Source organism: Cricetulus griseus, chromosome 5 (genome assembly GCF_003668045.3).
Source record: "Cricetulus griseus strain 17A/GY chromosome 5, alternate assembly CriGri-PICRH-1.0, whole genome shotgun sequence".
In the NCBI taxonomy this organism is placed as follows: Eukaryota; Metazoa; Chordata; class Mammalia; order Rodentia; family Cricetidae; genus Cricetulus; species Cricetulus griseus.
Genome location: NC_048598.1, coordinates 174,164,191 through 174,177,896, shown reverse-complemented (window position 1 = coordinate 174,177,896; position 13,706 = coordinate 174,164,191).

Genomic DNA, 13,706 nt, shown 5'->3' with positions numbered 1-13,706 from the left:
AGAGACACTTAAGGTGACATCACAGAGCCACAGAGAGAACCTTCTGGTGACATCACAAAGCCACAGGAGTGAATCTTCAGGAGACAATACGTAGCCACAGGAATGACAATTATGGTGATATAACAGAGGCCCATGATAGACCCATCGCGTGATGTCACAGAGCCACAGGAAGGACACTATTGGTGACATCACAGAGCAACAGGAAGACAATTCAGGTGACAAGACAGAGCCAATGTAAACACACTTCAGGTGACATCACAGAGCCACAGATAGACCATTCTGGTGACATCACAAAGCCACAGAGACACACTTCATGTGACATCACAGAGCCACAGAGAGATCCTTCAGGCGACATCAGTGAGCCACAGAGAGATCCTTCAGGTGACATCACACAGGCACAGAGAGACCCCTCAGGTTACAGCTCAGAGCCACAGAGAGACCTTCAGATGACATCACAAGACAACAGGGAGACCCTTCTGGTGACATCACAGAGCTACAGAGAGACAATTCAGGTGACATCACAGAAACACAGAGGGACATTCAGGTGACATCACAGAGACACAGAGAGACAATACAGGTGACATCACAAAGCAAATAAGAGACTCTTCAAGTGACATCACAGAACCACAGAGAGACCCTTCAGGTGAGATCACAGAGCCATAGGAGTGAATCTTCAGGAGATATCAGAGAGCCACAGGAAAGACAATATTGGTGACATCACAGAGCAACAGGAAAGACTTTTCAGGTGACATCTCAGAACCACTGGAATGACCCTAGAGTTGACATCACAGAGGCACAGAGAGATGCTTCAGTTGACATCACAGAGCCAAAGAGAGAACATTCAGGTGACATCACAGAGCCAGAGAAGTCATTCAGGTGACATCACAGAGCCACACATAAACACTTCAGTTGACATCACAGAGCCAGAGAGAGACCATTCATTTGACATCAGAGATCCACAGAGAGACCATTCAGGTGACATCACAGAGCCACAGAGAGACCCATCAGGTGACATCACAAAGCCACAGAGAGACCCTTCCCTTGACAAAACAGAGCCACAGAGACTCTTCAGGTGACATCACAGAGCCACAGATAGACATTTCAGGTGATATCACATAGGCACCGAAAACATTCAGGTGACATAACAGATCGAAAGAAAGACACTTCAGTTAACATCACAGAGCCAGTGAGAGACCATTCATGTAACATCACAGAACCACTAGAGACTCATCACTAGACATCACAGGCCAAAAAGAGATCCTTCAGTTGACATCCCAGAGCCACTGGAATGACCATTCTTTTGACATCCCAGAGCCACTGGAATGACCATTCTTTTGACATCACAGTGCCACAGAGAGACACTTAAGGTGAAATCACAGAGCCACAGAGAGACACGTCAGGTGACATCACAGAGCCACATGAAAGACACTTTTGGTGAATTCACAAAGCCACATAGAGAACCTTCGGTGACATCACAGAGCAAAAGAGAGTACCTTCAGATGACATCAAAGATCCACAGAGAGAATCTTCAGTTGACATCACAGGGCCACAGAGAGACCCTTATTGTGACATCAGAGATCAACCGAGAGACTCTTCAGGTGACATCACAGAGTCACAGAGAGACACTTATTGTGACATCAGAGAGCACCCGAGAGACTCTTCAGGTGACATCACAGAACCAGGGAGAGACCCTTCAGGTGACATCACAAAGACACCGAGAGACCCTTCAGCTGACATCACAGAGCCACAGAGAGATCCTTCAGTTGACATCAGAGATCCACAGAGAGACCCTTCAGGTGACATCACAGAGTCACAGAGAGACACTTAAGGTGAAATCACATAGCCACAGAGAGCCTCTTCAGGTGACATCACAGAGCCACAGGAAACACACTATTGGTGACATCACAGAGCCACATAGAGACCATTCATGTGACATCACAGACCCACAGAGAGAACATGCAGGTGACATCACAGAGCCACAGAGAGTCCCTACAGGTGACATCACAGAGCCACAGAGAGACACATCAGGTGAAATCACAGAGCAACAGAGAGCCACTTCAGGTGACATTACAGAGCCACAGAGAGACACTTAAGGTGAAATCACAGAGCCACAGAGAGTCTGTTCAGGTGACATCACAGAGCCACAGGAAATACACTCTTGGTGACATCACAGAGCCACATAGAGACCCTTCGGTGACATCACAGAGCAAAAGAGAGATCCTTCAGATAACATCACAGATCCACAGAGAGAACCTTCAGTTGACATCACAGATCCACACAGAGACCCTTCAGTTGACATCACAGAGCCACAGAGAGACCCTTCAGGTGACATCACAGAGCCACAGAAGACATTCAGGTGACATCACAGAACCACTAAAAGACTTCAGTTGACATCATAGAGCCACAGATAGACCCTTAAGGTGACATCACATAGCCACAGAGAGACTCTTCAGGTGACATCACAGAGCCACAGGAAACACACTATTGGTGACATCACAGAGCCACATAGAGACCATTCATGGGACATCACAGACCCACAGAGAGAACATGCAGGTGACATCACAGAGCCACAGAGAGTCCCTACAGGTGACATCACAGAGCCACAGAGAGACACATCAGGTGAAATCACAGAGCAACAGAGAACCACTTCAGGTGACATTACAGAGCCACAGAGAGACACTTAAGGTGAAATCACAGAGCCACAGAGAGTCTGCTCAGGTGACATCACAGAGCCACAGGAAATACACTCTTGGTGACATCACAGAGCCACATAGAGACCCTTCGGTGACATCACAGAGAAAAAGAGAGATCCTTCAGATAACATCACAGATCCACAGAGAGAACCTTCAGTTGATATCACAGAGCCACAGAGAGACACATCAGTTGACATTACAGAGCAACCGAGAGACTCTTCAAGTGACATCACAGAACCAGGGAGAGACACTTCAGATGACATCAAAGAGCCACAGAGAGACCCTTCAGGTGAAATCACTGAGCCACAGAGAGAACCTTCTGGAGACATCACAGAGCCACAGGAGTCAATCGTCAGGAGAAAATACTTAGCCACAGGAATGACAATTATGGTGATATAACAGAGGCCCATAATAGACCCATTGCGTGATGTCACAGAGCCACAGGAAGGACACTATTGGTGGCATCACAGAGCAACAGGAAGACAATTCAGGTGACATCACAGAGCCCATGTAAACACACTTCAGGTGACATCACAGAGACACAGACAGACCATTCAGGTTACATCACAAAGCCACAGAGACTCCCTTCATGTGACATCACAGAGCCACAGAGAGATCCTTCAGGTGACATCAGAGAGCCACAGAGAGATCTTTCAGGTGACATCACACAGGCACAGAGAGACCCTTCAAGTTACATCACAGAGTCAAGAGAGACCTTAAGATGACATCACAAGACAACAGGGAGACCCTTCTGGTGACATCACAGAGCTACAAAGAGACAATTCAGGTGACATCAGAGAGCCACAGAGAGATCCTTCAGTTGACATCACAGAGAAACAGAGAGACAATTCAGGTGACATCACAGAGCCATAGAGAGACCAATCAGGTGACATCAGAGAGCCACAGAGAGATCCTTCTGGTGACATCTCAGAGCCACAGGAGTGAATCTTCAGGAGACATTACAGAGCCATAGGAATGACAATTTTTGTGATGTCACAGAGGCACATGATAGACCCTACTGGTGAAGTCACATAGGCACCGGAAGGACATTATTGGTGACATCACAGAGCAACAGGAAAGACTTTTCAGGTGACAACCTAGAGCCACTGGATTGACCCTAGAGTTGACATCACAAAGGCACAGAGAGATGCATCTGTTGACATCACAGAGTCACAGAGAGACCTTTCAGGTGACATCACAGAGCCACAGAAGACATTCAGGTGACATCACAGAACCAGCAATAGACTTCATTTGACATCACACAGCCACAGATAGACACTTAAGGTGACATTACAGAGCCACAGAGAGACCCTTCAGGTGACATGACAGAGCCAAGAGAGATATTTAAGTTGACATCACAGAACCACTCAGAGACCCTTCAGTTGACATCACAGATCCACAGAGAGACCCTTCAGTTGACATCACAGAGCCACAGAGAGACCCTTCAGGTGACATCACAGAGCCACAGAAGACATTCAGGTGACATCACAGAACCACCAAAAGACTTCAGTTGACATCATAGAGCCACAGATAGACCCTTAAGGTGACATCACAGAGCCACAGAGAGACCCTTAAGGTGACATCAAAGAGCCACAGAAGATATTCAGGTGACATAACAGAGCGACAGACAGACACTTCAGTTGACATCACAGAGCCAGAGAGAGAACATTCATGTGATATCACAGATTCACAGAGAGATCATTCAGGTGACATCACAGATCCAGGAGAGATCCTTCAGTTGACATCACAGAGCTACAGAGAGACTCTTCAGGTGACATCACACAGCCACAGAGAGACACTTAGGGTGAAATCACATAGCCACAGAGAGCCTCTTCAGGTGACATCACAGAACCACAGGAAACACCCTATTGTTGACATCACAGAGCCACATAGAGACCCTTCGGTGACATCACAGAGCCAAAGAGAGACACATCAGGTGAAATCACAGAGCAACAGAGAGACACTTCAGGTGATATTAAAGAACCACAGAGAAACACTTAAGGTGAAATCACAGAGCCACAGAGAGCCTCTTCAGGTGACATCACAGAGCCACAGGAAAGACACTATTGGTGACATCACAGAGCCCGGGAGTGATCCTTCAGATAACATCACAGATCCACAGAGAGAACCTTCAGTTGATATCACAGAGCCTCAGAAAGACACATCAGGTGACATCACAGAGCCACAGAGAGACCCTTCAGGTGACATCAAAGAGCAACCAAGAGACTCTTCAAGTGACATCACAGAATCAGGGAGAGACACTTCATGTGACATCACAGAGCCACAGAGAGACCCTTCTGGTGACATCACAGAGCTACAGAGAGACAATTCAGGTGACATCACAGAACCACAGAGGGTCATTCAGATGACATTACAGAGACACAGAGAGACAATTCAGGTGACATCACAAAGCCATTAAGGGACTCTTCAAGTGACATCACAGACCACATAGAGACCCTTCAGGTGAGATCACAGAGCCACAGGAGTGAATCTTCAGGAGACATCACAGAGCCACAGGAAAGACAATATTGGTGACATCATAGAGCCACAGGAAAGACTTTTCAGGTGACATCTCAGAACCACTGGAATGACCCTAGAGTTGACATCACAGAGGCACAGAGAGATGCTTCAGTTGACATAACAGAGCCAAGGAGACAACATTCAGGTGACATCACCGAGCCACAGAAGTCATTCAGGTGAGATCACAGAGCCACACATAGACACTTCAATTGATATCACAGAGCCAGAGAGAGACCATTCATTTGACATCACAGATCCACAGAGAGACAATTCAGGTGACATCACAGAGCCACAGAGAGATCCTTCAGGTGACATCACAGGACCACAGAGAGACACTTCACATGACAAAACAGAGCCACAGAGTGATGCATCAGGTGACATCACAGAGCCACAGATAGACCCTTCAGGTGATATCACAGAGCCACAGAAGACATTCAGGTGACATAACAGAGTGACAGACAGACACTTCAGTTGACATCACAGAGCCAGAGACAGACCATTCATGTGACATCACAGAACCACAGAGAGACCGTTCAGGTGACATCAGAGAGCAAAAGAGAGGTCCTTAACTTGACATCACAGATCCACAGAGAGACCCTTCAGTTGACATCACAGTGCCACAGAGAGACCCTTCAGGTGACATCACAGAGCCACAGAGAGACATTTAAGGTGAAATCACAGAGCCCCAGTGAGACACTTCAGTTGACAACACAGAACCACAGGAAAGACACTATTGGTAACATCACAGAGCAACAGGAAAGACTATTCAGGTGACATCTCAGACCACTGGAATGACCCTGGAGTTGACATCACAGAGCCAGAGAGAGATCCTTCAGTTGACATCAGATATCCACAGAGAGACCATTCAGATGACATCACAGAACAACAGAAGACCCTACAGGTGACATCACAGAACCACAGAGAAACTATTAATGTGAAATCACAGAGCCACAGAGAGACTCTTCCGGTGACATCACAAAGCGACAGACAGACACTTCAGTTGACATACAGAGCCAGATAGGGACCATTCATGTGACATCACAGAACCACAGGGAGACCGTTCAGATGACATCACAGAGCCACAGAGAGACCCTTCATGTGACATCACAGAGCCACAGAGAGATCCTTCAGGTGACATCACATAGGCACAGAGAAACCCTTCAGGTTACATTCACAGAGCCACAGAGAGACCTTCAGATGTTATCACAGAGCCACAGGGAGATGATTCTGGTGATATCACAGAGCTACAGAGAGACAATTCAGGTGACATCACAAAGCCATTAAGAGACTCTTCAGGTGACATCACAGAGCCACAGGAGTGAATCTTCAGGAGACATTACAGAGCCACAGGAAAGACACTATTGGTGACATCACAGAGCAACAGGAAAGACTTTTCTGGTGAAATCTCAGAGCCACTGGAATGACTCTAGAATTGACATCACAGAGCCACAGAGAGACGCTTCAGGTAACACCACAGAGCCACAGGAGACATTCAGGTGACATCACAGAGCCACAAACAGACTCTTCAGTTGACATCACAGAGCCAGAGAGAGATCCTTCAGTTGACATCAGATATCCACAGAGAGACCATTCAGATGACATCACAAAACAACAGAAGACCCTTCAGGTGACATCACAGAGCCACAGAGAGACCCTTCACGTGACTTCACAGAGCCACAGATAGACACTTCAGGTGACATCACAGAGCCACAGATAGACCCTTCAGGTGACATCACAGAGCCACAGAAGACTAACAGAGCGACAGACAGACACAACAGTTGACATCACAGAGCCAAAGGGAGACTCTTCAGGTGACATTACAGAACCAGGGAGAGACCCTGCAGTTGACATCACAGAGCCACAGAGAGACCGTTCAGGGGACATCACAGAGCCAGAGAGATACCATTCATGTGACATCACAGAACCACAGAGAGACCATTCAGGTGACATAACAGAGCCACAGAGAGACATTTAAGTTGAAATCATAGAAACACAAAGAGACACTTCAGGTGACATCATAGAGCCACAGGAAAGACACTATTGGTGACATCACAGATCCACAGAGAGACCCTCCAGGGGACATCACAGAGCCAGAGAGAGACCATTCATATGACATCACAGAAAACAGAGAGACCGTTCAGGTGACATCACAGAGCCATTGAGAGATCCTTCAGATGACATCACAGATACACAGAGACAACCTTCAGTTGACATCACAGAGCCACAGATATACTCTTTATGTGACATCACAACACCACAGAGAGCCCCTTCGGGTGACATCACAGAACAACCGAGAGACTCTTCAGGTGACATCACAGAAACAGGTAGAGACCCTTCAGGTGACATCACAGAAACACAGAGCGACACTTCAGGTGAAATCATAGAGACACAGAGAGTCCATCAGGTGATATCACAGAGCCACAGAGAGTCCCTACAGGTGGCATCATAGAGCAACAGAGAGACACTTCAGGTGACATCACTGAGCCATAGAGAGATCCTGCAGGTGACATGACAGAGCCAAAGAGAGATCCTTAAGTTGGCATCACAGATCCACAGAGAGACCCTTCAGGGGACATCACAGTACCCCACAGAGACCCTTCAGGAGACATCACAGAGACAGAGAGAGACCATTCATGTGACACCACAGAAACACAGAGAGACCGTTCAGGTGACATCAGAGAGCCAAAGAGAGATCCTTCAGTTGACATCACAGAACCACAGAGAGAACCTTCAGTTGACATCACAGAGCCACAGAGAGACCCTTCAGGTGACATCATAGAGTCACAGAGAGACATTTAAGGTGAAATCACAGAGCCACAGAGAGACACTTCAGGTGATATCACATATCCACAGAGAGAATCATCAAGTGACATCACAGATCCACATTGAGTCCCTTCAGGTGACATAACAGAGCCACAGAGAGACAATTCAGGTGATCTCTCAGAGCCACAGAGACAACCATCAGGTAACATCACAGAGCTACAGAGAGACACTTCAGGTGACATCACAGAGCCACAGAGAGACCCTTCAGGTGACATCACTGAGCAGCTCAGAGACATTCAGGTGACTTCACAGACCCAGGGAGAGACCCTTCAGGTGACATTACAGAGCCACAGTGAGACTCTTCAGGTGACATCACAGAGCCCCAGAGAGACCATTCAGGTGACATCACAGAACCAGAAACAGACACATCAGTTGACATCACAGAGCCACAGATAGACCCTTCGGCGACATCACAGAGCCAAAGAGAGATGCTTCAGATGACATCACAGATACACAGAGAGACCCTTCATGTGACATCACAGAGCCACAGAGAGATCCTTCAGTTGACATCACATGGGCACAGAGAGACCCTTCAGGTGACATCACAGAGCAACTGAGGACTCTTCAGGTGACATCACAGAACCAGGGAGAGACCCTTCAGGTGACATCACAGAACCACAGAGCCCCTTAGGTGACATCATAGAGACACAGAGCGTCCTTCAGGTGATATCACAGAGCAACAGAGAGACCCTTAAGGTGACATCACAGAGCCACAGAGAGACACATCAGGTGACATAACAGAGACACAGAAAGATGCTTCAGGTGACACCACAGAGCCACAAAAGACATTCAGGTGACATCACAGAGCCAAAAACAGAGAGAGACCATTCATGTGATATCACAGAACCAGGGAGACACAATTCAGGTGACATCACAGAGCCAAAGAGAGACTTTTCAGGTGACATCACTGAACGAGGGAGAGACACTTCAGGTGACATCACAGAACCACAGAGAGATCCTTCAGTTTACATCACAAGTCACAGAGAGTCCCTTCGTTGTTACATCACAGACCCATACAGAGACCCTTCAGTTGATGTCAAATGGCCACTAGAAACCTCTTCAGGTGACATCACAGAACCAAAAGAGACCCTTCAGGTGACATCACAGAGCCACAGAGAGTCCCTTCAGGTGACATCACAGAGCCAAAGAGAGATCCTTGAGTTGACATCACAGAGCCAGAGAGAGACCCTTCAGTTGACATCACAGAGCCACAGAGACACCATTCATGTGACATCACAGAGCCACAGAGAGATCCTTCATGTGACATCACAGATCCACAGAGACACCCTGCATATGACATCAGAGAGCTGTAATGAGACACTTCACTCAGGTGACATCACAAAGCTACAGAGAGATACTTCAGGTGACATTATAGAGCCAAAGAGAGACCCTTCATGTGACATCACAGAGCAACTGAAAGACCCTTCAGTTGACATCACAGAACCACAGACAACTTCAGGTGACATCACAGAGCCACAGAGAGACACTTCAGGTGACATCACAGAGCCACAGTGAGACCCTTCATGTGACATCACAAAGCCACAGAGAGACCCGTCTGATGACATCACAGATCAAAGGAGTGAATCTTCAGGAGACATTACAGAGACACAGGAATGACAATTTTGGTGATATCACAGACACACTTGATAGACCCTTCTGGTAATGTCACAGAGCCACAGGAAGGACACTATTGGTGACATCACAAGGCAACATGAACGACACTTCTGGTGACATCACAGAGCCCATGGAAAGACTCTTCAGGTGAAATCACATAGCCACAGAGAGACAATACATGTGACATCACAAAGCCACAAAGAGACTCTTCATGTGACATCAGAGAGCCACAGAGAGACAATTCAGGTGACATCACAAAGCCATTAAGAGACTCTTCTGGTGACATCACAGAGCCACAGAGAGACCCTTCAGGTGACATCACAGAGCCACCGGCATGAATCTTCAGGAGACATCACAGAGCCACAGGAATGACAATATTGGTGATATCACTGAGGCACATAATAGACCCTTCTGGTGGTGTCACAGAGCCAAAGGAAAGACACTGTTGGTGACATCACAGAGCAACAGGAATGACTTTTCACGTGACATCTCACAGCCACTGGAAAGACCCTTCAGTTGACATCATAGAGCCACAGAGAGACCCTTCAGTTGACATCACAGAGCAACAGAAGACATTCAGGTGACATCACAGAGCCACAAGCAGACACTTCAGTAGACATCAATAGAGCCACAGAGAGACCATTCAGGTGACATCTCGGAACCACAGAGATACCATTCAGCTGATGTCACATGGCCAATAAAAACCTCTTCAGGTGACTTCACAGAACCAAGAAGAGACACTTCTTGTGACATCACAGAACCATCTGAGAGAATTTTCATAGACACATCCCAGAGTCACAAATTGACACATTTGGTGCTATCACAGAGGCACATGATAGACCCTTCTGGTGAGGTCACAGAGCCACAGGAAAGACACTATTGGTGACATCACTGAGCTACAAGAAAGACACTTCAGCTGACATCACTGAGCCACAGACAGACACATCAGTTGACACTACAGAACCAGAGAGAGACCATTCAGGTGATATCAGACAACCACAGAGAGACCCTTCAGGTGACATCACAGAGCCAAAGAGAGATTCTTCAGTTGACATCACAGATCCACAGAGAAAAACTTCAGTTGACATCAAAGAGCCACAGAGAGTCCCTTCAGGTGACATCACAGAGCCACAGAGAGACACTTAATGTGAAATCACTGAGCCACAGAGAGACCATCAGGTGACATCACAGAACCAGGGAAAGATGCTTCAGGTGATATCACGGAACCACAGAGAGACACTTGGTGACATCACAGAGCCACAGAGAGACCCTTCAGGTGACATCACAGAGCCACAGAGAGACACTTCGTGTGACATCACGGAGCCACAGACTGACCCTTCAGGTGACGTCACATGGCCACTAAAAACCTCTTCAGGTGACATCACAGAACCAAAAGAGACCATTCGGGTGACATCACAGAGCCAACGGAGAGAAACTTCAGGACACATAACAGAGCCACAAATTGACACATTTGGTGATATCACAGACGCGCATGATAGACACTTCTGGTGACATCACAATGCAACAGGAAAGACACTATTGGTGACATCACAGAACAACAGGAAAGACACTTCAGGTGACATCACAGAGCCACTGGAAGACCCTGTAATTGACATCACAGAGGCACAGAGCGATGCTTCAGGTGACATCACAGAGCCACAGAGAGACACTACTGGTGACATCACGGAGAAATAGAGAGACAATTCAGTTGACATAACAGAGCCACAGAAAGACCCTTCAGGTGACACCACAGAGCCACAGAGAGACCCTTCGCGTATCATCACAGTGCCACATAGAGACACTTCAGGTGACATCACAGAGCCACAGAGAGACCATTCAGTTGACATCACAGATCCACAGAGAGACCCTTCAGTTGACCTCACAGAGCCACAGAGAGACCCTTCAGGTGACATCACATAATCACAGAGAGACCATTCAAGTGACAATACAAAGCCACTATGAGACTCTTCAGGTGACATCACTGAATCATGAGAGAGACCCTTCGGGTGACATCACAGAGGCATAGGAGTGAATCTCCAGGAGACATGACAGAGCCACAGGAATGACAATTTTTGTGATATCACAGAGGCGCATGATAAACACAACTGGTGATGTCACAGAGGCACAGGAAAGCCACTATTGGTAACATCTCAGAGCAACAGGAAAGACTTTTCAGGTGACAACACAGAGCCACTGGAAAGACAATTCAGGTGACATCACAGATGCACAGAATGATCCTATAGTTGACATCACAGAGCCACAGAGACCATTCAGGTGACATCACAGAACCACAAAGAGTTCCTTCAGTTGACATCAAGATCCAGAGAGAGATCCTTCAGTTGACTTCAAGAACCACAGAGAAACACTTCAGGTGTCAACACAGAGCCAGAGAAGACATTCAGATGACATCACAGAGCACAGAGAGACCCTTCAAGTGACATCATAGAGCCACAGATACCATGCAGTTGACATTAGATAACCAAAGAGAGATTCTAGAGTTGACATCAAGATCCACAAGAGAACCTTCAGTTGACATCACCGAGCCACAGAGTGAGCCTTCAGGTGACATCACAGAACCAAAGAGACTCTTCAGATGACATCACAGAGACACAGAGAGACCATTTAGGTGCCATCACAGAGCCACAGAGAGAAATTTCAATGATATCACAGAACCACAGAGTGACTCTTCAGGTGACATCACAGAACCACACAGAGAAATTTCAGTAGACACCTCAGATCCACAGAGATAACTTCTTGTGACATCACAGAGCCACAGAGAGACCCTTATTTGACATCACAGAGTCACAGAGAGACCCTTCAGTTGACATCAGAGATCCTCAGAGAGACCCTTCAGTGACATCACAGTGCCACAGAGAGTTCCTTCAGGTGACATCACAGAACCACAGAGTTCCTACAGGTGATATCACAGAACCACACAGAGACCCTTCAGGTGACATCACAGAACCACAGAGAGACCCTTCAGGTGACATCACAGAGCCACAGAGAAACACTTCAGTTGACATCCCAGAGCCAAGGGTGACACATCAGGAGACTTCACAGAGCCACAGAGAGACTTTTCAGGTGACATCATAGAACCACAGATTGACTCTTAAGGTGACATCACAGAGCCACACAGAGACAATTCAGTTGACACCACAGATCCACAGAGATAAATTCATGTGACATCACAGACCACAGAGAGACCCTTCAGTTGACATCACAGAGCCACAGAGACAACCTTCAGTTGACATTACAGGGCCACAGAGAGACCATTCAGGTGATATCAAGAACCACAGAGAGACCCTTCTTGTGACATCACAGAGCAACACTGAGACCCTTCAGTTGACATCACAGATCACAGAGAGAACTTCAGGGGACATATCAGAGCCACAGAGAGAAACTTCAGGTGACATCACAAAGCCACAGAGTGACCCTTCAGGTGATATCACAGAGCCACAGAGAGACCATTCAGTTGAAATCACAGAGCAACAAAGATTCCATTCAAGTGACATCACAGAAACACATGGAGACTCTTCAGGTGACATCACAGAGAAACAGAGAGTCTTTTCAGGTGACATCACACAAGCACAGAAAGACTCTTCAGGTGACATCACAGTGTCACAGAGAGACACTTGAGTTGACATCACAGATCCACAGAGAGAACTTCAGGTGAGATCACAGAGCCAAATAGAGACCCTTCAGTTGACATCACAGAACCACAGAGAGTCCCTTCAGTGACATCACAGAGCCACAGACAGACTCTTCATGTGATCTCACAGAGCCACAGAGAGACCCTTCAGGTGACATCACAGAGCCACAGAGAGATACTTCAGGTGACATCACAGATCCACTGGAAAGACCCTTCAGTTGACATCACAGACGCACACAGAGACCCTTAAGTTGACATCAGAGATCCACAGAGGGACCCTTCAGTGACATCACAGAGCCACAGAGATTCCCTTCAGTTGACATCACAGAGCCAAACAGAGACACTTCAGTGACATCACAGAGCCACAGAGATACCATTCATTTGACAGCACAGAGCCACAGAGACAC